The sequence below is a fragment of the Kogia breviceps genome, chromosome 16, assembly GCF_026419965.1.
Source record: "Kogia breviceps isolate mKogBre1 chromosome 16, mKogBre1 haplotype 1, whole genome shotgun sequence".
Taxonomy (NCBI): Eukaryota; Metazoa; Chordata; class Mammalia; order Artiodactyla; family Physeteridae; genus Kogia; species Kogia breviceps.
Genome location: NC_081325.1, coordinates 48871692 through 48897141, shown reverse-complemented (window position 1 = coordinate 48897141; position 25450 = coordinate 48871692). Strand labels below are relative to the sequence as shown.

At 38.3% G+C, this 25450-nt stretch overlaps 1 protein-coding gene across 7 annotated transcripts in view; it reads left to right on the top strand.

Annotated features, from left to right (window-relative positions):
- The window catches only part of KLF12 (KLF transcription factor 12), a 479922-nt gene that overhangs the window by 145232 nt on the left and 309240 nt on the right, over positions 1–25450 (top strand). The window lies entirely within an intron of this gene.

The window sequence follows — 25450 nt, the reverse complement described above, 5'->3', positions numbered from 1 at the left end:
GTACTTATTTGTATATGGATTAGTGGTGTGCTAGTAAACTGGCTCTAGGACATAGGGTGGGGAGGCCTGATCTGTAATATTTGTCAATTCCCATGGTGTAAATATTCCCACTACAGCTGGTTTCAATGGTTTAACAAAGAGCTTGCAAGATTCCTTAAAATTTAACAATTGGCTCTCATGAGCTGGAGATGAGCTAGCTCCAGCAAACCACTGATAATTTCATGTGTAATGTAACGTTAAACAATTTTCTATACTCCTTAAGGCAAATAGGGCAAATGTAGTAAATTCAAATTTTCCTGACTCATTGCTGCGTAAATATGGCAACCTTCACTCATCATGCAGAAAGCACTCATCCCTTTTCTTATGTATGATGTTGATCTTATATTTATGTTTTTGTTCATTTGTAATTAAATTTTTATATTTGAATGGATCAGTGTCAGCTTTGTAAGTTTATACATTTTGACAGTGTCATTGCTCTGTAACTAATTTTATGACAACTGAAGATTATCGCAAAGAGAATCTTTGTGTTAATACTTACCCTGAGGATAGACTGAAAATATTATCTTGATTAAGTATAATATATTATGTGTGATTCATTCTAAATGATCGTGCCTCATAGCTCATAATTCATGAGTTCAGAAGTCATTATAGAGGAAGGAGCAGTGAGTATTTCACTTAATGTGTTTGTCCCCATGAATTATGTTTTTCTACTTACTGTTCCTTATATTTCTCAATCTGTGTTTTCAGTTATAGATGTCTTAGAACAAAGAGTACATTGATGCTTGTTTTTAAACCTGCTTGAATCAGGTGTTGTTAGTTTTAATAAGGTCTGATTCAGAGAGAAACTTGCAGTTTGGAAATTTATCTTTTCTGTATTTCACATATATTCCCAAGGTCAGTTTTTTTTTTTTTTTTTGTGGTACGTGGGCCTCTCACTGTTGTGGCCTCTCCCCCAAGGTCAGTTTTAAGATGACGTTTTTAGAATGTCAGCAGTGGATGCAGCGTTGTCGCCGTCTACATAATTGAAAAGGGATTTGAATATGGCTCTTAAAACTATTTTGTACATTTCCAGTTTGCCAGCGGTGATAAAATCTTGCCAAGAGCCATAGAATATCATGCTGTGCCTTCCTGCTTATGTTCTAATATTTAAACAGCCTAAATAGCATTTGTAAAATTTCTTTTGTGGCCATATCAATAGTCTATTTTCAGGTACTGTCTTCATCTCCTCTTTCAACCAATCAATCAATTAATCAATAATATATAAATGCAATATATAAATATATTTATATCAAAATATATGTGTGTATATATTCACATTAAGTTCTTTACTCAGTTTTTGAGTTCTTTCTTTTACTCCATTGCACTTGAATTTGTCACTTTACCATTTGCCATTAGATAACATTAAATAAATTCTAAAAAGATCCTAGCTATCCATTATTTTCTATTCACATATATCGGCATAAAACCTTGTCTATGTGCTCTTTAACATATTTTAGCAGTTGCTCTCATTGTGAATGTTTGTGGACCTGACTCCACAAACCTGGCTTTGCTCTATTGTTTTCTAGCCGTTTCAGTATGTTTCCCAAGTGCTCTCAACAGCTGGTTTAGAGCAGGTGTCCAAAACATATGCATGCATATACATTAGTCCAGCTTATCAGAGTTCATGTTCAGACTTTTGCTGTGTGACTACCTCTGATGAACAGCTCCTTAAACCATTCAGCGTTAACAGTGGGTAAGTTTTCCTTTTTGGATTTGGAAAGCAAGAGGACAATAGCAGGCCTTTCTGGGAAAGCTTTCATTCCCTACAGACAAAAAGCTTGCTTCATAGCGATGGGCATATATAGGGTGGTTACTTTAAATTTCTCTTCCATGAAGTTTCAAGGCTCTTTCTTCACACAAGGTAGAAAGACTGTAATAGCAACAATCCAGCCTTTCTTCCATTTTGAGCTAAGTAGGCATAGTTGTTGAGAAAGCCCCCGTTGATGTAAGTGAAATATATTGTCACCCCTAGGCCACTATACATGTATGTAGAGTAGCTGCCTGGGCAGTAAACATGGAATCACAAAAAGTCGAGTCTTGGCTCTGCAATTCTTTGCCTGTATGATCTTGGACCAGTGACTTCTTTCTGAATTTTAATTTTCTCAAGTGCCAAGTGGAACTGATAACAGCTGTCCTACCCATTTCAAGAGTTGTTATGGGGTGAAAGAAAATACTGCATATTTATGAAAGTAATTCAGAGCTGTAGAGTTCTAGACGTATGGGTTGTGCTTGCTGCTATTATTTATACAGCATAAGACAGAGATTCATGACTTTGTTGTATGACGTCACATCACAAAGTCAAGTATTTTCACGATTGGAAGTGCCCACAAAGGTCATTGACTCTAATCTGTGCTTGGTACATGGCTGTCTTTCCATAAGAGTTGGTTGGTTACTTTAGCGCTATATCTTGAATACTCCTTGGAATTTCCTACTGCATGTGTCAGTTCATCCTTTTTCCAGGCATATCTAGTTATATTAAAAGTTGTTCCTTTTATTGAGCCTAATCAGTAGATTTGATAATGATCCAAACTAGTAGGTGTATAGCATATTTATTAAAATATAGTCCTGCATGAGGTCATTCTTCTGTCAAGTCCTGTCACCCTTGGGTGTCTGATTTAGACCTGGGATATGAGAACAAAATGATACCCAGGGATTTGAGAAAGATTATGCAGTTATTGAAGTAGAATAATGGCTTTATTCTTTGAAAAGATGATGTATTGCTCATTTTAAAACGTTAAAGCATGCAAAGTCCCATCACCTCCCAGTCTCACACCCATTAGCATTTGGTGAGCATTATTTGCAGCATCTCTGTGTACGTATATACAAGTAAAGAGAGATGGTTTTACAAAAATAGGATCATAGTTATACTTTGTATTTCTAATATAGAGTTAATTTTGTTTGTTTCGGATGTATGGAAGAAATAGAAGCTGAGTTTAAACCAGAGGAATTTATTATTTTCAAGTTAACGTCCTTTCACCAAAGTGATGCTCTCATTTGAGAGTTAAGAGAAAAAATCAAAAACTTTGAGTTCTGATAATTCTGTGTTTTTTTTAATGACTGAATTTAACTTCAAACAACATCTTTTGACTTGTTGCTATGAAAGATGGGTAAATTAGTGACATTTCTAACTCTTTTCCCTCTTCTTGTTTTACTATCTTCTTAAAACTTAGGTTATTAGCATTTATTTTCTGATTGTTAGCTGTAATTATCAAAGCCAATTAGTATTAATTCTTATTTTTCTCAGAAATATGGAAACTACTTTACTGTCATCTGGTGTTTGGTGTCACTGTGAAGGCCGAAGCAAACTGGTCTTTGCACTTGTTCTTGTCATGCTTTTTGTTCAGATGTCCATGGACTATTTTTAGTAAGCTAGAAGTTCAGTAACTTCATCAATTTTGCTTCTTGGTTTTTATCATTCTGTATCAGTTTTTCTTGGATCCTGCCATTCAACTCTGAGAAGTAGACTCTGTTTTTATGTCTTCAGATTTAAATATTATATTTAAGGTGTCTTTTCTATTTGTCCTCCTGTTTAGTAACCCTGAAGATAGGTATAATGTTTCTCCTTGGTTTTTCGTATCTGTGGTCTTCACCTTTAACATTTTTATTTCACTTAACTGTGCTTTCCCATTCCACATTTTTTCTTACTATCTTTTCAGTCAAATTCTTTGTTATTTTTTAGTTCCTGGAGTTAATTATCATCTCTGTAGTATTTCATAACTCTGTCCACTTACTTTCATCTGTTTCACATATCCTGTATTTTATCATTTGAGCCCTGTACTTTCCTGAATATTATTTTCTTTTAAAGCAAGACCCTTTTGTTTGAACTATTATTGAGTCTGTGAAGTGGTGTTATTTATCCAAATTCTTCATCTGTTTCCTTGGGTAATTCTTCCTGTGGTGTTTGTTCTTCACTGGCCTCTTGCTTACATTTCTCTCTGGCTTTTAATATTTGCTGCTTTCATGCACAGTTCCCTTGTGGCGTCTCTCTGGTTTTTACCCATCTTTGAATGGGGCCAGTAGTTTCCAGTATGGCAGGTAGTATTGTGGACAGGGGCACCAACAGTTTTGGGCATGTGCTAGATGAGTCCAAATCTTTGTCTTGCGTTTCTTATTTCAGATACTCTAAATAAAGGTGTTACTTCCAGAGTCCTCCCTCAATTGCCTTTGTACAGCAGAGCCTCTGGAGACCAAGTCTCCTGTACTTCTGGCACTTAAGTGACCCCCTGGATGATGGAGCTAGACTCTAGAAAATGCTGCATCTGTGTGTTTGCTCTCTTAGCACCACTTTCTCTGCTTTCACTGGATAGGCCTTTCATCACTGTGATTTTCACTTTTAGGAAATTGCTCCAGATCTGAGGAGGTATGTATCCACTCCCCAAGGACTCCGAGATTTCACGGTCTTTGATGAGTATGTTTTGATTGGCAGTCTGAGTTTCGGACTGTTTTTACTTTCACTTAAGATGGAGTTTTTCTGTTTTTTTTTTTTTTTTTTTTTTTTCTAAATTGCCTTTAAAAGTTTTCAGTGAGTTTTAAAGGAAGGGTATAAAAATGCCTTAATATCACCGTTTTTAATAGGTAGTATTTTAGGTACATTTAAGGGACCCATGGAGACTGTTGAACTTGCTGACGTGTTTAAGAGCTTGGCTCTATATGCAGGCCTCCTGGCTTTCAATCCCAGCTCTGCCAGGGCTTCGCCTGCTTCTGTAGCTCATTGTCACACCAGTGCTATGTGGATGATGATGATGATGATGATAGTAATGTCTCGTCCGTAACGTTGTCATGAAAGTTCAGTGAGTAAAATGCTAAAGCATTCACATATTGTCTGGTGGTTACTAAGTGCTCGTTAAAATAGCCATTTCATTATTTTAAGTCATGTTAATTATGTCCATTTGGCTTTAGGAAAATTTGCTGTTCAGGCCAGTAATTGTATCTATATTGTTTCCTTGGACTGAGGATACTGCTGGAACATACCTGCATACCAGGGGGTACCGGGTCTCTGACTCAATATGTCAGCTTCTGGTTTCAGGCTCTGACTGGGGACTTCTAAGTTGTTGCTCTGTATTGATAAGAAATAGATACCTCTGGCTTTCTCTTGGAGGAAATAAAATCCTTGCACTCACTGGATATGCTCTAGTGGTTGGTACACATGCTATTTGTTTCCCCTCACAGAGGGTTGACAGCTTTTTTTTTTTTACCATATGCTGGCCTCTCACTGTTGTGGCCTCTCCCGTTGCGGAGCACAGGCTCGGGACGTGCAGGCTCAGCAGCCATGGCTCACGGGCCCAGCCGCCCCGCGGCATGTGGGATCTTCCCGGACCAGGGCACGAACCCGTGTCCCCTGCATCGGCAGGCGAACTCTCAACCACTGCGCCACCAGGGAAGCCCTGACAGCTTATTTTGCATTAAGCAGAGTTCTCCATAGAAACAGAACTAATAGGATATATATATATATGAACACACACATCTATATGTGTGTGTATATATACATATATATATGATATATGTAATTTATTGTAAAAATCGGCTCGTGATTATGGAGGCTGAGAAGTCCCATGATCTGCCATCTGTAAGCTGGAGACCTGGGAAATCCAGTGGTGTAATTCCAGTCCAAGTTCAAAGGCCTGAGAACCAGGGGAGCCGGTGGTGTGAATCCAAGGCCAGGAGAAGTCCAGTGTCCCAGCTTAAGCAGGTAAGAAAGGACTAATCATCCCTTTCTCCACTTTTTGTTCTATTCAGACCCTCAACAGATTGGACGATGGCCACCCACACTGGGGAGGGCCATCTGCTTTACTGAGTCCACTGATTCAAATGCCAATCTCATCTAGAAACACCCTCCCAGGCACACTCAGGAATAATGTTTAATGTGGGCACCCTGTAGCCCAGTCAAGTTGATACATTAAATTAATCATGACACCTATGCTGTGGTCTGATTGAATCTAGTAATCATATACTTAAGAGTATGTTATTTGTTAGACACAGGCCTACAAAGCCAAATTATGTTTAGACCCTGTTTTCAAGGCTTCATTATCTCAGGGACAGGCAAATGAGTCACTACTATTTGATATGATTAGTGCTACAATATATGTAATGAAACCTAGGGAGCTGGTGATGGCTTCACTTGTGAAGTGACCTTTGACCTGGCCCTTGAATGATGGTGTCACATTTTCTGGAAGAAATAGAGTGAAAGTCACAATTTTTTTGTTCAAAAAAAATTCTAAGTAAACACAAAAGTATATTTTCTTTCTCTAGGGCGCAAAAGTGCCCTACAGAATTTCCTTTTGGAGTTAAGGATAAATGTAATATTCAGTGATACCATTAAATATTTCAGCTAAAATCTGTTGAGGCTCGTTTATGTGTCCAAATGATTTTCTCTTTGCTTCTCCCTCTGTCTCTCTCCCCTTTTATGTCTCTCTCTCTCTCTGTCTCACATGCTCTGGTGTACTTTTGTGTTCTGTCTCTCTCTCTCATTTTCATTCTCTGGCCCTTTGATTTTTAAAAAAAATAAATTTATTTTTATTTATTCATTTATTTTTGGCTGTGTTGGGTCTTCGTTTCTGTGCGAGGGCTTTCTCTAGTTGCGGCGAGTGGGGGCCACTCTTCATCGCAGTGCGCGGGCCTCTCACTGTCGCGGCCTCTCTTGTTGCGGAGCACAGGCTCCAGACGCGCAGGCTCAGTAGTTGTGGCTCATGGGCCCAGTTGCCCCGCGGCATGTGGGATCTTCCTGGACCTGGGCTCGAACCCTTGTCCCCTGCATTGGCAGGCGGACTCTCAACCACTGAGCCACCAGGGAAGCCCTGGCCCTTTGATTATAGTGGATCTTCAGCTAAGCTATATGTCATCCTATTTAGAGTACATTACCAAAGTAGTTTATATAATGTGTTTTACTAGAAATTTTCAGGAGTGATCATAAAAATGATATGAGCATCTTTTAAACATAACCATTTTAGTTAACCAGTTTTGATTTAATGAGAATATCAGAGTATTAAAGCAACGTAGTGATTGATTACTAAAAGCATTTGTCAAAAGATATCTTACCTGGTTAATTTTGTTATTATTAACATCTGTGCATTAAAAAAAAATTGTAACCTCTTTCCCCTCTCTCCAGTTGATGTTAGCTGAGAATTAATCTCTTACTGTTCTCTAAAGAGACTTTTGTTTAATAAAATCATGAATAATTATTGATTGAACAATGAGTATGATTCTTTATCTTATAGTTTAGTCCTTAGTATACCTTAAGGTATACTAAGGTATACCTTAGTATTAGCATAGTAAGGTATACTAGTATACCTTAGTATACTAAGGTGTACTAAGGTATACCTTAGTATTCACAAATATTCCAATTTAAGAATCAGTTGGTTATTCATAGTCAACATGCTTTTCTTCCTGGAGCTAGGATGGGCTCAGAGGAACAGAACCACAGGAATGGTAGAGAATATGGAATTTAGTATCAGGATTTGACTTCATCCGAGTTTAGGAGCTAGTTAGGCAAGTCAGGTGTGGTTGTTGCTTCTGTATTTTGGGTGCTAGGCCTGAAGTCAGCAGGGCATGCAGTCAGGAAGAAAGGGTGACAGGAGGTGCTGGAGAGCAGGCATGAACGGAAGCCGTGAGGGTGAGCTGAGTCCACACAGACTCCTCCCTGCTCACCAGCCTCCGACCTCGAGGATGCTGCGAACTGCAGGGGAAGCTGGCGCCTTCTCTGAGTCAGAAGTATCTCGTGTGAGAATCAGATAAGCTGATGGAGATTTTGTGGGCTCGTTCCACCCCTGAGCCAGCACGGTGTGCAAGCACAGAGTGACGGCAGGCATGGGCCGCACCCACCCCTGAGCCCTGCGTTGCTCTTCTGAGTGTGGTGAGAACATGAGGGCTGCTGCACTTCTGCCTTCTGAGTCTCGCCACGGTGTCCCTGATAACCCAGGAGCTGTGGAACCCTGCAGGGAAGGCAGTGCTGGGCAGTGCAGATGGAGCTCAGCTAAGCTGGGACAGTTCATACCCAGCACTGAGTCCCACGCTGCTTATTCTCTCCATTCTCCTGCAGGAGTCTCCTTCCTCACCCTTCCCTCCACCTGAGTGTTGTACGTCACATACCTTTTCTGATTCTTGCCCTCTTTCCCTGATGCTTCCATTCCTGTCCGAGGACCGGAAGCACTGTCTTTGGGACCCAGGCTTGTAGTGGAGATGATGTCCCACACAGAGAAGTCTCACCTGCTCTGGACAACCACCTGCCTGGATTCAGTGTTTTTTTTTTTTTTTTTTTTTTTTTTTTTGCGGTATGCGGGCCTCTCACTGCTGTGGCCTCTCCCGCCGCGGGGCACAGGCTCCGGACGCGCAGGCTCAGCGGCCACGGCTCACGGGCCCAGCCGCTCCGCGGCATGTGGGATCCTCCCGGACCAGGGCACGAACCCGCGTCTCCCGCATCGGCAGGCGGACTCCCAACCACTGCGCCACCAGGGAAGCCCTGGATTCAGTGTTTTTGAGCTCTGCTCATCTCTTGAGGAACAGCAGGACCATTTGTGGCTTCACGGGGTACTTGACTAGCGTTTGGTGTCAGTAGTAGCTGAGATCACTCTGTTTCCTGGATTTTGACGGTCCATCTACAGTGTAGTAGAACGGTCAGGCTCAGGCCAGGGCCGTGTGGCCATGGGGAGCTTTGAGAGCATAGGAAGATCAAACATAGCATGAGAAGAGGGGAGATTCTGATTTTAGGCATGGTGGAAATGGGTGGGTTACCCGGATGTTAGGGGCTTATCCAGGTAGTGAAGTTCAGAGTAAAATTATGAGCAAGAATGAGATCGAGAGATTATATCCAGAGTAAGAATGAATGATGCCAGGGCCAGCATACATTAGAGGTGAGGCTGTAACTGAACAGGATCGCTGGAGAGCAGCTAACAAGGAGGCATGTGTTAATTCACACTGGGTTCCGGACAGGAGGCGCTAATACTGGAGGGGAGGATTGGGGGAGGGGGGGGTTAGAGGGCAAAGGGCAGCAACACCAGCAGGACTGCCGAAGTAGGAGCATGCTTGGCACCAAGAGAGGTGAGGCCTGTGCAACAGGCTGGAAGGTCATGTGGCTCGTATCTCACAAGTCGACTCTCCTGTGCTGGGAGGTTTCCCGGAGGTCTGTGTTGAGCCCTGGTGCAGGACCAGGAAATCCTGTATGATGGGCCTTCCTGGAACAGAAGTAAAGGAGAGCATTTGGAGTGGTGGGTGAAGGTAGACAAGGAAAGGGTTTTCGCCCTTTACTGGGTTCGGGGGGAAAAAGAAGAAAAGCTTTTGAAGGTAACCTGCCTTCAGTTCCCAGAATTCCATCCATAACCCCAGAAAGGACTTGACTCTGATTTGTGATTTAGAGTAAATTCAGAAATAGCATTCTAATCAGACAGAGAGTAAGAACAATTAGGTTGCTAAAAAAAAAAAAAAAAGTTCAGATACTGGTAGAATATACTAGTTTATATTTTTACATTTACATGATGTGTGTGTGTGTGTGTGTGTGTGTGTGTGTGTGTGTGTGTGTGTGTGAGAGAGAGAGAGAGAGAGAGAGAGAGAGAGAGGTTGATTGATTCTAGTTTATGGGTAACGCTTGCTAGATTTTTCTGAGTTTTAGTTACTTTTTAAATTTAATTACTCCATTCCTTTTAAATTGAATTGCAGGTCGAATTCACAGTCCTTAAACACCAGGATCACATGAATTGAGACACTTTACCTGGTTATTTCCTTTGTGGACTCAGTTCTTTCCATTGGTGCCTACTTTTCATGGAGATTAATGTTGCCAACCTATAGATATGAAGGACAGAGTATCTTATTTATGCTTGTAAAACTCTTCTCTCCTCCAGAATATACTCATTCTAAAAAGGAGAAAATGATGGAAATAGGTGGGTGTCTGGCTTCTGGCTAGATATGTTATTTCCATCTGTGACAACCTTTATCATTCTCTGAGATCCCGAGGGACTTGCATAAGGTTGCCCTGCAGTTAGTAGAACGGCATACATTTAATCTTTGTTTCGTAACACTTATTTGTACATCATTTCTAAAAGTGCCATTTGGAAAGGCCCCAGTAGAGAAATAATTGTGGAGGAGCTACTTGTGAAGATATTTGTGTGGGAGGAGGAGAGGTTGAGTGATTACACGTAGAGGAAAGTAAGCAGAATTTATTGTTTTAAGCAACTAAATGATTTCCATTTATAATTTCTTCTGGTTCTACTCTAGGACATTTATGCATCTGAAATGCTTGCTTGTCTAACTAGGTAATCATTGTATCCCCACCTCTCTTCTTAATTCTCCTCATAGAGTTTGAAGGAAACTGAGATATCAGATATTCAGAGGTGGCCCGGGCATGCAGTTTGTCAGTTCCCCAGCCCACTTCTGGCCAGCTTGGTGTAAAATAATCAAGGGGCGGCAGAGAGAAAAGGCCAAGAGATTTCTGTGTTGCAACTCATTGTGAATTGAGGTCTCTTACCCGGTTCTAATCAATTATGCAACAGCATTTATTTTTTGTTCTGCCAGAAACAATATACATTGTTGTAATGTAAGAATTTAATTACAGTGGAGAAGTCTCTAGTGCTTTTTGAATGAGAAATTAAGTCTCCATCTTACTTTGCCTCTAACTGTGAAACAGATGCTACTAAGGCCCCAGCAGAAACTGCTGGTAACGTTAGTTGCTCTTTCCATGTTGAAATATGTTGACCTAGTGAGAGGGGAGACTAAATGGGACCAGTGGGTTAGCGAATTGTTATTCTTTTTATGTTGGCTCAGTCTTGTTCAGTAGTTCAGGATGCAGGGTCTGTGTTTCAAAGGGATGATGTTATTGCTTGCCTTCAAGAGCAGCTTCTTTCCAGACTCACAGATGCAGAGAACAAATTAGTGCTTAGCAGTGGGCACGGGCGGGGGGTGGGGGGAATGTAAGATAGGCCCGAGGATGTATTTACAACACGAGGAATATAGACAACATTTTATAATAACTGTAAATGGAAAGTAATCTTTAAAATTATATAAAAATTTAAAAAATGTAAAAATAAATAAAAATAAATCAAAAGAGTAGCTGTTTTCTAGATTTTTCTTCTCAAGCAATGCTGAAAATTTCAAACATATATCTTAGAAATGTAGAAATTTGGAGTTGGATGTTTCTATAAGAAATACCTCATTCAAGTGGATTAATGTAAATAGGAGGAAAAAAATCAATAAAAATGAAGCAATTTGCTCAAGGTTACATAGCCCAATATAGAGGGGGAGGTTTGGGAGAAAGGAAGGCATAAAGGGAACGTGGTTACTTGTAGTACACAGATTTTTAAAACCCAGTTTAAGCAAATAGGTTTAACTTTTGCCTATTTTTTATTTTAAAGCAAAATGGATGGATACCTTTTTAATGGATTTTTGAATAAACGGATGGAGGATGAATGAGGACAAAAGAAAGAGAATGAGAGAGAAAATGAGTCTGATCTTTCACTTTTTCCTTCTTTGAAAAAAGTGTTAAAAGAGTGTCATCATGTGATCATGTGTGATGGAAGAGAGAGAAAGATGAGGCCCTGAAAAGTTGGCAGATGGGTCACCCAAAACCTGAAACACTGAAAATTTATTAAGGTTGACTTTTCCAGTAAGTGGAAAAGTGGTTGAGGGAAAAGGTCTGGTTTACAGGAGCTAACTATGTGGAAAATGGCAAGGCAGGATTTTCCTAAACAGTTATACCCTACACAATTATGCTGATGACATGGCAAAAATATTCTGAATTTACTGCTCAGGCTATTGTTAAATAAAATAACAAATATGAAGAGGGTATTTTTTTAATGAGGTTTTTTTTTTTTTTTTTTTTTTTTTAGTTTGGTAAGTTGAGTGTTCTGAGGATTTCCTCTCTACTCTTTTTCTTATCCTTTGGTGTTGCAAATTAAGTTTTGCTGCTTAAAATAATAGCTTGTGTTGTATGATGACTATGTAGTCTTAATAAAGCAAATTCTAGCTAACTAACAGTCACTTTATTTCAGAATCAGTAACTTTGAAAATTCTTATTTAATCAATTTAAACAATATGTTTCTAGTTGAAAGAGTAGAGGTAGATGCTTTCTTGAAGTTATTAAGTTTTTGGTAGATGTAAAACAATATATGTGATGGATGTATATGTAAGTTATAAGACATAATGATAAAGAGAAACCCAACTTAAAGAAATAGAATGTTTCCAATATTTTTAAAGACCCCCTTTAGTCCCAGGCATGAGCATTATCCTGTATTTTTTATTGTATTTTCCTTGCTTTTTATAATGCTTGTCATCATATATAAGTATGTATTCAGGAACTATATATTGTTTACTTTTACTTGTCTTGGGACATCAGATGAGTAGTGCTATACTCTTTTCCTTTGTAACTTGCTTTTCTTACTCAAATTTTGTTTTTTGATATTCAACCACATTGATACATGTAGGTAAAATTATTCATTTCCACAATGGAATAGAACTATATTATATGACCATACTGTAATTTATCCATTCTTCAGCAATAGACATTTTTATTCTTTCTAGCTTTTTTGATATTTTAAACAAAACTGCTGGGTATAGTCACTTAAATATGTCCTGGTGCACAAGTAGAAGGGTTTCTCTGGAGTATATCTCTAGGGGTGGAATTGCTAGATTGTAGAGTATGCACATTTTCAACTATACTAGATAATGCCCAGTTGTTTTCCCATATTGTTGCAACACTTAAATCGCACTGTTTGAGAGTTCCATTTCTCCACATGCTTACTGACTCTTGTTTTCTGCTGACATTTAGAGTTTTGTCAGTCGCGTGTGTGTTAAATAATGTTTCCTGGTGGCCTTAATTGCACTTTTCTATTACTAATGGTTTATGTTTACTGGTTATTTAGTTTCATCTGTGGAATTCCTTTTCATGTGTTTTTGCTTATTTTTCTATTGAATGGTAGTCAATTTTTTTTCTCGCCTTGGAGTAGATATTCAGGGCTAATTAAATATGTTGAAAATATTTTCTCCAAGATTGTGGACCTTCTTTTCACTTTTATAATATTGCTTTAATTTTTGATTTGGCTGAATATATATTTATTATATGGTTAGTGTTTTTCTATGCACTTTGTCATGATAATTTTATATAGGATGTTTGTACCTACTTTACTAAGTGAGATTGGCCTGTAGTTTTTTTTCCTTATAATATTCTGACTGGGTTTTGGTATCAATGTTAGAATCTTTTTTCTCTGTTCTTGTGAATAACTATAGCATGTGAATAACTAGAATAATCTTATCTTTACATATTTGGTAGAACTCACTTGTAAAGCTATTTGAGACTAGAGTTTTCTTTGTGGGTAAAATTTGAACTTGAAATTCATTTCCTTTAGCGGTAATAAGACTATTTAGGTTTTCACTTTCTCCTTCAGTCAGTTTTGGTAAGTTGTGTGTTCTATAAAGTTGTTCGTTTATTTTAAGTTTTCAGATTTATTGGCACAAAGATTTTATTAGTTTGCCAGAACTGCCATTACAAAGGACCATAGACTGGATGGCTTAAGCAACAGAAATTTATTTTCTTACATTCTGGAGGCTAGAAGTCCTAGATAAGGTGTTGATGGAGTAGATTTTTTCTGAGGCCTTTTTCCTTTGCTCATAGATGGCTTTCTTCTCCCTGTGCCTTCACATGGTCTTTTCTCTGTGTACCAGTCATATTGGATTTAAAACCTACCCATTTGACCTCATTTTACCTTAACTACCTCTATAAAGGTTCTATCTCCAAATACAGTCACTTTCTGAGATACTGGGACTTCAACATAAGAAGTTTATGGGGGACACAATTCAGCCCATAGCAAGGATGTTCACAGTTGTCCATTAATTATATCTTTAATCTTGCTGTATCTGTACTTATGTCTCTCTTTTCATTTTATTTGTTTCAAAATGATTATTTTTATATTTTTTACTTCTCTTTTTATTTCCTTTGGTAAGTCTTGCCAGGGATTTGTCAATTTTATAGTCTTTTCGAAGAACTCCTTTTGTTGTTGTTTCCTTCTATTGTATTTTTGTTTTTTATGTATTCTTAGTTTTTATTTGTCTTGAATTTTCTCTTGAGTTTCTTCTCATAGTCTTGTCTGATAAATTTAGTTACTGAACTAATTAATTTTTAACTTTATACTCTAAGGATTTCAGTATAGAATTTCTCTCTAAACATGGCATTAACTGTATTTCATGAGTTTTGATATGAAGTATTTTCTATATCATTTAGACATTTTCTGTATTACACTAAAATTCTTTTCTGAGAGTCTTGCGTTATTTACAGATCTTCTTTGACTTATGATGAGATTATGTCCTGATAAACCCATAAAAAGTTGAAAATATCCTCGGGAGTTCCCTGGCGGTCCAGTGGTTAGGACTCTGGGCTTCCACTGTGGGGGCCCGGGTTTGATCCCTCGTCAGGGAACTAAGGTCCCACAAGCCAAGTGGCATGGCCAAAAAAGAAAAGAAAAATACCCTAAGTCAAAAATGCACTTAATAGGTCAATACCTAACTAACCAAACCTCATAGCTTAGCCTAGCCTACCTTAAACGTGCCCAGAACACTTAACGTTTTACCCACCTGGGCACAAATGTGCCCAAGTGGATAAAATCATCTAACACAAAATCTGTTTTATAAATAAAGTGTTGAATGTCTCATGTAATTTATTGAATACTGTTACTGAAAGTGAAAAACAGAATGGTTGTCTAGGTACAGAAAGCTTGTGTGTTGATTATTTACCCTTCTGTTTATGTGGTTGACTGGGAGCTGTGATGGCTGTCACTGCCCAGAATCACCAGAGTATCATACTGCATATCACTAACCTGGGAAAAGATCAAAATTCAGAATTCAAAGTACGGTTTCTAGAGAATGCATATTGCTTTCACACCATTCATAAAGTTGAAAACTCGCAAGTTGAACCATTGTTAAGTTGGGGACCCTCTGTAGAAGTTTTAATTTCCAAATGTACTTTCAGTTAATTTTAAATTACCAAACATTAGCTTCATTGTGTTATATTTATAGCATGTTGTCTGCTTGATATTAATTATTTATAGTATTACTATATGGCCTACTTCAAGGACAATTTTTGTAAATGCTTCGGATTTGGAAAGAATGTATGTTCTCTTATTGTTATGTGTATCATTTTATATTTGTCCAGTAGACAAAGCTTTTTAATTATTTTGCTCAAAATTTTGTTGCCTTACTGATTTTTGCTTGGCTAATCTATCCATGACTGAAAGAATGGGTTATAATCTCCATTTCTTGGCTAATCTATCCATGACTGAAAGAAGGGGTTAAAAATCATGACTCTCTTAGTTTCTTGTTATTTCTATAAATTTTGGCTGTGTATATTTTGAATTATGCTAATAGATGCATACTCATTTAGAATTTTTTAATACTCTTAGGAAATACATCCTGTGTCTCATTACTTAGTCATTTTCCTTTCCTTTCATAATGCATTTTGTCTGTATGCTTCTTTTGTCTGAATTTACATATTCCAGCTACTTAGTTATTACTGTCTTTCAGCATTGTGAGGACATTATTCCATTTCACTTTAAATGCAGTCAGAGTCTTTGAAAGATTGCAAGCAGGAGGTTCATATGGTCAAGAGTTCTGAGAAAATGGCATGGGCTTCTGTATGGAAAAGGCATTGGAAGGTTGCAAAAACCTGGAGTTGGGCTATTATAGGGCAGCAGGAGATGGTGGTGGCTTGGCTTGGAGTCTTAGCATCTGAGATGGAGATAAAGAGAATGTATAGGATTCAGAGGGAGAATTAATTGACAGATGTTGGTGATGGATGTCAAAGGTGATGTGAAAGAGAATGTATGAATGATGAAGCTTCACTTTCCACCTTGAGCAGCTCATTCCTTGAAATTATCATTTATCAATTTTAAAGTAGTAGAGGAGTGTGCTCCTTCAATTCATTATTGTATGTGTTCCATTAATTTTTCAAAGAAATGTTGAGGGTCTCTGAAGAACACTTTTCATACTTGCTGCTTTAGAAAGAATAAAAAATAAGCCTATTCGTGTATGGGGATGCTGTGAAAGAGCTATCTGTCTAGTCCTATTTATTAATTCCTTAACTTCTCTTTTGATGACTCAGTGTGTGCCAGGCACAGTGCCTGTTTTTCTGGGCTTGCAGTGGTAAATACGGTGAGTATAGTGTGTGTCTGTGCTGAGTTTAGTAGTAAATGCAGATCAGCACAGAGTCATGTATCAACACAATGTGGGAGGAGCTTTGGTGAGAGAAGTGTTTGGTTCTGTGACAGCACGTGGCAGGGACATCCACCTAGATACGGTCCAGTAAGTATGGTGAAGATTTTCAAATGAAAATGAAACTTAGACTAAAAGAGACCAAAAGATGGGTAGGGGCACACCAGAGAAAATTTAAGAACTTTGGAGAAAGAACTTAGGTAAGGAGATTCTGACAAAGTTGAGGAACTGTTTAAAAAAAAAAAAAAAAAAAAAAAATCAGGGCTTCCCTGGTGGCGCAGTGGTTGAGAGTCCACCTGCCGATGCAGGGGACACGGGTTCGTGCCCCGATCCGGGAAGATCCCACGTGCCGCGGAGTGGCTGGGCCCGTGAGCCATGGCCGCTTAGCCTGCGCGTCCGGAGCCTGTGCTCTGCAACGGGAGAGGCCACAACAGTGAGAGGCCCGCGTACAGAAAAAAAAAAAAAAAAAATCATTAGGATTTGAGAGTAGACTGCCAAGAGATATATATAGTACCTGTTTGAGGGAAGGAGGACTCAAATTATGTTAGTGCCTTATACCTTAAAAGTTTGGTATTGTGGAAACAGTGAGGAGCTTGTGAAGAGGTTTAGGAAGGAAATTGACATGACCAGCTTTGCATTTTAGTGAACTCTTGAGCATATATAAAAAGGATTGGGTTGGGAAGTAAGGGTGGACCACCAGATAAAGGACTGAGATGATACTGTCTTGAACTGGCTTTAGGCTTGGCTGTGGAGGTGGAGAAAAATGGTTAGATTTGGAGGATATTTAGGAGATAAAGTGATAGATTTAGTTATTCAGTGTATGTGATGTTGAAGAAATGAAGGAAGTCAGAAATGGTAGCAAGATGGGGGTTGGGTCACTGGGTGGATGGTGCTACTGGGAGAATCAGGTTTGCAAAGCATGATGAGATCTTTTAAACTTTTGAGATTGGAATGTCCTGGGAGAAATCCAAAGGGATTTTCCAGTGGGTATATTTGGGCTTGTTGCTCAGGAGAGAGTTCTGGGCTAGGAACTTAGGAAGTCAGATATATTGATGGCACTTGAAGCGGTTGGAGTGAATGAGATCAGCCAAGTAATGTTTATGGAAAGAGAAAAGTGGGAGGGTCAGCATGGAGGGAATTTATATAAAACAAGTACAAAAGGGTATAATGTAATAATATGATGAAATGCAGTAAGAAGATATAAACCATTGATGGGATTTTAAAGGGAGTAGTTGCCAACTGTTAGGAGAACAGGAAAGTCTTCAAGTGAGATGATCATTGAAGAATGATGGCTAATATTGAATAATTGTGAAAGAGAATGATTCAACCAGAAGGAGTTATACAAGCAATCACACAGAGGGAGAAAAAAAGAGTATAACTTTAGAAACCAAAGAATAGTTTAGGACAGAACAGAAAGGTCAGTTGGGGCCATTTTATAAAATATCTAATGCATTATAATGTTAGACTATAGTTCAAGGTATTTGAATGAATTCCATTAGTGTGCCTTGTAAAAATGTCTGTCTCTTATTTATTATATTAACCATGAGGTCACGGTTAACAGTTTGTAGGTGTTTTTTATTCTTAATGTATTTCCCCTTGATGTGATTAATTGAAATTCTTTTGAGATGCTTTTTGAAAATCTGTTTCTTTTTTAAAAGAAATACTCAGGTTGTATTTAAGGAAATTTATTAACACTGAATTCACTCATCTGATTTCACTCATTATGTTATATAAGTAAGCATGCATTAATTATTAAACTCTAGTGTTTAGAGGGGAAAAAAAGTGGTTGAAATGATGAAAGGTAATTTTAGACATACTATGTTGGCAGGTCTCAAATAGTAACAAAAAATTGAGGGTGAATAAGTGGGATAAACTTTTGTCTTTTCAAACTTTCTGTATACATTTTTATTAGGACCTCTAGAGTTACGAGTATACTTTTGAATTACATACTAGATATGTAGGTGATTGGAATTTTAGATTTTTGGATGAAAACACTTGTTTTATTAATGGAAAAATTAATATTTTTAATGAGTATACAGTGATAATGTTGCAGTTGAAAATTCAGTTCTTAAGTGTCAAGATTGCCTTTTACTGAATCAGTTGAACAATTAACAAATTTTATTGACTGTGTAGAGCTCTCTACCTGAGCCTCTGGAAAAGTAGGACACCTGTACTGCGTTCTTAAACGTTCATCAACTAGCTAAGCAGCAAAAGATTTAAATCAATTAAATTAGTTTGATGTTCATCCTGGTCCTTTTCCATGGCTTTTTCATCCTGAGTTGTTTCTTTTAATTTATCTCTTGGTCGACTAGATTTCATTGTCAAGTAACTTGAAGAAAATATCATAACACCCTGCATTCCCTAAGATATTTTATGTTTGAGCACGTTAAACAGCTGCTTTTATACCCTAAGGTCAGGTTGATTTAATAAAAGAATTGGATCATACTTTCCCTCAGAACTCTGTAAAACTTGAGTGCCGAAGTAGTCCTTTTGCCGTAGCGTCTGTTAATAACTTGTTTGGCTAGATTCTATTATTGAATCGTTTATTTTATGGACTCATGGATGCTGTGTTCCCTGACTTCTTGCATGTTTCAATATCTGTTTCTTTTATATTCAAAGCATATTTTGCTTTGTTGTAAAATTTTGGGGTCCTACTAAGAAATCTGTAGACATGACTTCTTTGTCTTCTGGCATTGAGTGTTCCTCCTATAGATCAGTGAGGCTAATCTGACCTCCTCACGGCGACAAGGGAGTGAATTGCTCTTTTCTGCCTGAACACCTGCAGAACTTTTTTCCTTTATCTTGAAGTTCAGTGAGTCAAGGATATAATTCTTCTGGATCGTTCTGTATCCATTTGTAACTGTTATTGCAGTCTGTTCTTCCTTCATGTTATGGAAAATTCATACTATCACTACTTGAAATATTTCTGTAGCCAGTTTTGGGGTTCTTTTCTACAGAGTCAGCCGTTTTCAGTTTGTTTTTCGTGCTTCGTATCTTTTCTCCATTAAAAAAAAAATGTATTTGACTTTCTTCTCTGTATTCTTTGGAATTAAGTCCTTTTTAAAAAAAAAATCAATAATTCAATTTTTAGCCATATCTTCTCATCTCTGGCCATGTCCCCTCATTCCCTTGCTGTTTTTATTTTATTGACAAATTCTTGATCTTCTGTTTGTTTTGATGGCTCTGCAACCTCTTTTTAATTTCTATTATTTCATCATTTCATCTTTGATCCCCTCTTCACTGATAATCCTTTAAAAAAATCCTGCTATAATGGGAAGCTTTTTGTTTTTAGGTTGTGTTTTCTTTTGGAATGAGTGCTTTTTCCCTCCTTTCCCTCCTTTCCTCTCTTTCTCTCCCATTCTTTCCTTTTTTACTTCCTTTATTCTATGATATGTTTACATATTTCCTGTTTTGCCTCATCTTGTCATGTAAGCAGATAGTCTGTTTGCTGAGATGCAGTGTTGGTGAATCTTTCTTTCCTTCTGTGGTTGAGACCTATCTATTTTCCCTTGGTTGCTACGTATTGAGAATTAGCTGTCCCTTTCATTTTGCTCTAATTCCAGGTGAGGAGTGGGATGGCCTTATTGTGGGGAATGAAAGAAGGGAAGGGCTTGGCAGTGTGAGCTGTGTCGAAATGTTCTGGGACTTCTCTCCACAGATGGCCATGCGTGTACAATGATGCCCTTCAAAGGAGATCTCAGATAGAATACTTCTTTACGAAAGCATGCAAACTATTTCTGCACCTTTCAGCTAAGGGGCACGGAGCTAGTCTTTAGGGAGCGTGGTGGTGTTTTGTTTCATCCTGTGGCTTTCCTCTTTACAGGTATGAGCTCTGTTGCATACATCTTTATTTATTCAAGAGCTGAAAATCTCTCCACAGGGTAATTAGTTTAAGTATTTAAGATTACTTTGGGCCCTGTAAGGACATCATCAGCTTTAAATAACAATGTCATCTTATACATTTTCTAGAGCAAAACATCTGCAGAAATACTGAAAGGGCTTTGCATTTCTCCTGTATGTGTTGCTGTTGCACCATTTCCTGTTGCCAACATAGAAACAACTTACTCTAAAGTGCATATCATTTAAAATTATTAGCTCGTTACGCATCCTGGTTTTCTGTCATTCTTGGTGTTTCAACTTAAAATGAAGTATTTATAAAATAGGTACATAAGCTGTATTAAATCATTATGTCCGGCACCTCGTAGAAACAAACTCTTTACTTCAGTGTATTTATCTCAAGGAAAGGGAATGATCCTTTTTTGGTGCTGATATAAATCCATTCTCACACGGGCAAAACACAATCTCCAGTGTGCTCCTGGTGATTCATTAAGTCTTTGGAGTGCAGAAGGGCAGTGGTGGGTCACACTAGGGTGAGATTTTAGCCGGGAGTCTGTCACCTCCTATCGATCTACTAGTTATTTGTTTCATTTATGTTTGAAGATGCTCCACTGCAGCTGTGATTACTGTGAATTCCATATGAGTCATACAAGATGAGAAAATAAACTGAAATGTATACAGTTTACCAAAAAAAAAAGGAAGTCAAGCTTCATGTGCAGTTTATTATGGTTACGTGGTTTTTTTTTTTTTTTTGCGTTATGCAGGCCTCTCACTGTTGTGGCCTCTCCCGTTGAGTAGCACAGGCTCCGGACGCGCAGGCCCAGCGGCCATGGCTCACGGGCCCAGCCGCTCTGCGGCATGTGGGATCCTCCCGGACCGGGGCACGAACCCGCGTCCCCTGCATCGGCAGGCAGACTCTCAACCACTGCGCCACCAGGGAAGCCCTATTATGGTTACGTTTAAATGCAATTGATGTTATATACTCCCTTCTATTGAGATGGCCCGTAAGGAAATTATTTGTCATATGTCATAAAGATTGACTATGTGTGACCAAGGAACCACCATGCTGTTCTAAATGATTATTACTAATTAATCGTATTGATAATGTTATTGTTGGATTAATTATAGGGAATCAAACTTTGAAGACTATTTTAAAGACTGCCCATACTTCTTTAAAGGTACATTCACAATGAAACTGTATCAGGATAATGGGGAAAGTTTCATTTATTGTCAGTGTTTCTTCATCCCGATTACTCAAAACTCAGTGTTAGAACAGTCATAAACTCTCAAGCTATAATTATGTTATGTTTAACAGGTTGCTGTGATTTTACGTACTCATGCACTTAAATTTTTTTTCTTTTTTTCCTCAGAGTAAAGATTTCAGAATTCTAAAGTTTTCTTTGGCATCATAACTTTGCATCATTCTTTTCCTGAAAGTATTTTTGTATCATTAACTTTGATTTAATAAACACTTATTGATTGCATAATACCAAAAAATATGATTGATTTGGCCAGTGGAGTTGTGCAACCAGTTAATTTGTGAGTGGGAAACTTGCAAACAGACTTTTAAAACTTTTAAAACTACTATCAGTTCAGCTAGGAAAAAAATCTATTAGCTGTATTTATTTGTAGTTCATATTGCCACCACGAACGTATGTCATCAGTAGTTATATACAAAATCTAGAAAATTGGTGGTGATGAAACCTATTTAGCCACTGTTAATGAAGAAGAAGTTTCTTTGTTTTGAGTCTCAGGAGAAGTATTCATCATACATTTCTTAATCTGAGGCCTTAAAGGAATCAACTTCATAGTTTACAGTTTAGTAACTTTTTCTGTCTTGGAGCATATCATCATATAGGTGGAACTAATGTGGAAAAGGGTGCTGTAGCCCAGATAAATTATATAGGCATCACAGTGTTGCCTAAGAACAGGGGTCAATAGTTCTCCGGTCTCTTATGGTATATTATTGTGTCTTTATGGAGTCTGGCAGCTTATCAGAGCCTCTGTCTAGCTTTTGGTCCCAGAGTTTTATTTTGTTAAGGAAGTGTATGTATTTGGACTGCATTATGTCTCTCCCCCAAATTATTAACTTCAGTATAAGAACCCTTAAATGTGTTTGTAATTGATTGCTTATTAAAAAGATCCAGCAAGTGAATGGTTTAATTTATAATACTTATTAACTTCTTGACTCCCTGCTTGATTTTATCTTTTTTTGGCATCTGTTTTTATTGATATATTACATATTTTAAAAAATAGCCCAGTTTTTTATCCCTTGCCAAGTTCTGGTAACTTTCTCATTTTGTGGTATTAATGTTTATAAATTTTTACCATTTGCAGTTGGTATAAACTTAACTTTGAAAACCACTAACAACTCTTTTGTTTTTCATGGACACCCTCCCACAGTTGACATTAGCATTTTTTCTGCAGCTTATGAAATTTTGCTTCAGAAACATTCCCTGCCCTTCTGCTACTTCTAGCCCTTGATTTAACCCACTAAAAATGGGTACTTTTGATAGCATCTGTACTGGGAAATGATTTCCAAATAAAACATTTGTTAGAACACACAAATGATTTATTTAGGTACATCTCAGAGCCTAAATATTCACTTCAGCTGCCAGTATGTGCTTTATTGGCTAATGTTACTGCAGTGTTTCCACATTTTTATAGGCTGGCGGCCAAGTTGTCCAACAGTCTGGTACCTCTCGGCGTGGAAGTGGGTCTGTCTATGGGGAGTTGGTGGCACTAGAATGCTGTTTTGTGTAGCCAGTTGGCATATGTTAGAACCAGCAGAAGTTGACCAGAAGGAACCTGGAAGCATCTATCTATAACCTGGAAGCATATAAATACTAATGAGCTTCCTCTCCCTGTCCAAAGTGGCTTGAGGAAGCCTGCTTAGATCCCCTGTGATGTTGATCCAAGGAAATCAGAACTCTTAGAGCAACTTGTTAAGTCATGTTGGATCTAAAGTAGTTAAAACATTTAGTACAACTGAGATCTAATATGTCATTTTTGTACAAAGATGTATTATGGTAAAAAATACTTCTGCAGTGCTCTGTGGTTTATAAAGTGCCCTGTCATGTGTTTTCTCATTTGATCAGCCAAAACAACAAAAAAAACCTTGTGAGGTAGATGGTGTTATACCCATTTTACAGATACGAAATCAGTCACACAAGCTGGAAATGCTGACATTGTGGGTTTAAATCCTTGTCACTGGATCCCATCTTCTGTGTTCTCTCACTGTGCTACACAGGAAATAAGGGTTGGCCAATGGAAGATGGACTGAGCTAGTATAATACAAGACTGCATCAAATAGATATCAAATTAAGGACCCAAGAATGCTGCTTGTACCACCAACCTCCGGTGGTCAGTTGGCAACAAGGTGTTTGTTGTTGATCATAACTAAGCACTATGGGATTTGTAAAGTTTTGATTAGATGAGATCTAAAACTGTAAGTAGGTCTCTATATGATAAGAACAAAAACTGGATGAATGAGGATGCAGATTTGTATCTGTCTAATAGATAGACATAAATAATATGTTTTCTGGGTGCGTATGTCTTTAGTGCATTAAAAGGAAGAAGATTTGATATAATCCCTTGAGGAAAGTTTTGAGAATGGCATATTGTTAGTTAACTGGGATCAATGGAAGAGCTTCTGTCCGGTGTATGCACTGAGTGCTTTCTATGGATGTGCTTGGTGTCAGGCAATATGCCGGGTACCGGGGGTACAAAGATGATGAATCCGTAGGGTTGAGGAAATGACTCCTTCACTTTGGTAGATGCTGTGGACTGAAATGTCTCCCCCAAATCCACGTGTTGAAGACCTAATCCCAGTGCGACAGTATTTTCAGTTGGGGTCTTTAGAAGTTAAGTAGATGATGAGGGTTGAACCCTCATGGTGAATTAGTGCCCTTGGAAGAAGAGATGTGACAGATGAGCAATCTCTCTTCCCATGTGCGGACACAGCCAGAAGATGGCCATTTGCAAGCTGAGAAGGGAGGCCTCACCAGGAACCAAATAGACCAGCACCTTGATCTTAGACTTCTCAGCCCCCAAAACTGTGAGAAATAAGTTTCTGTTGTTTAAGTCAACCAGTCTGTGATATTTTGTTGTAGCAGCCTGTGCTGACTAATACAGCAGAGTTAGAGCACTCTTTATAGACCCACATTTGAACAAGGGCTTGAAGGATGAGTAAAAGTTCTGTTACCAAATGAGGAAAGGTATTCCTCCCAAGATATGAACTAAGTGTGGGCATGTCCTAATGTGTGGAAGGGAATGTAAAAAAATTCTAGTGGTTGTATGTTGTTGGGAGGATTGAAGGAGAAGTTAGAAGCTAAGCTGGGGCCTGTTTGCCAGCCGTCCTCTCGAATGTAGGATGTACTGGAGGCCATTGCACATGACATCCAGTCTAGTGGCTTTTACCCCTTTTTTATACTTCTGTTATCTTCATATGTTCAGTTTACTGCAGGCAGTATAAAATGTCATTATTCACAGTAGTTGTCTATGATATGTTTTAGAACCTCTGAGAAGATAGGTTTTGTATTCTGATCCTTCATCATTTTGGATCCATATTTTTTGGCTATTTTGTCTCCTCCCTCTTTTTTTCCTACACATGTGCGCGTATGTGCGTGTGTGCGCGCGCGCGCGCACACACACACACACACACACACACGATGTGAGGCCAAACTCAGCAGCAGCCTAGTATTTCCCTTGGATTAGTATCATTTAGCTCCAGTATGGCAGAAAAAATTGAGAATAGGTGTCATGAACAATAAGAAGATATATATATATATATATATATATATATATATATATGCATGTAAGTTGATGGTTTTTTAACGTATGTGTGTATGTATACATATGTAAAAAAATCAACCTGTATGTTTTATAGAAATATAATTCATTGCTGATCTATGCATAGACTGGAAGGGAAACTGTTGGCAACTGAGAAGGCAGTTAGGGGCTATTTAATAATCATTAAGAGATGATGACCTGAATTAAGCCTGCAACAGTAGAGTTAGTAAGCATGGGTGGTGTGGAGAGGTCTTTCAGAGGTGGCATCAATACAACTTTGTAATTGATCATGAAGTCAGAAAAAGTGGGCTCCTGGATTTCTCATTTGGTGCATGTTGATGTTATTAACATGAATAGAGAATAATGGAGAAGAAAGTAGGTTTTTGAAAGTATGAGGTTGGGAGAGAAATAAGTGAGATGAGGAGCCTTTATAAACTTCCTTGGACACTTTTGAACTTATGGCAATCCACGCAGAGGTTATGATAGGGAGTAGGGATCTAGAACTCAGGAGGAGGTGGGAACTGGAGATGGGTCACCCATATAGAGAGATGGAATCATGGCAGTGAGCAATGACTTGGATTACTCAGGGAAAAATGTGTTGAAG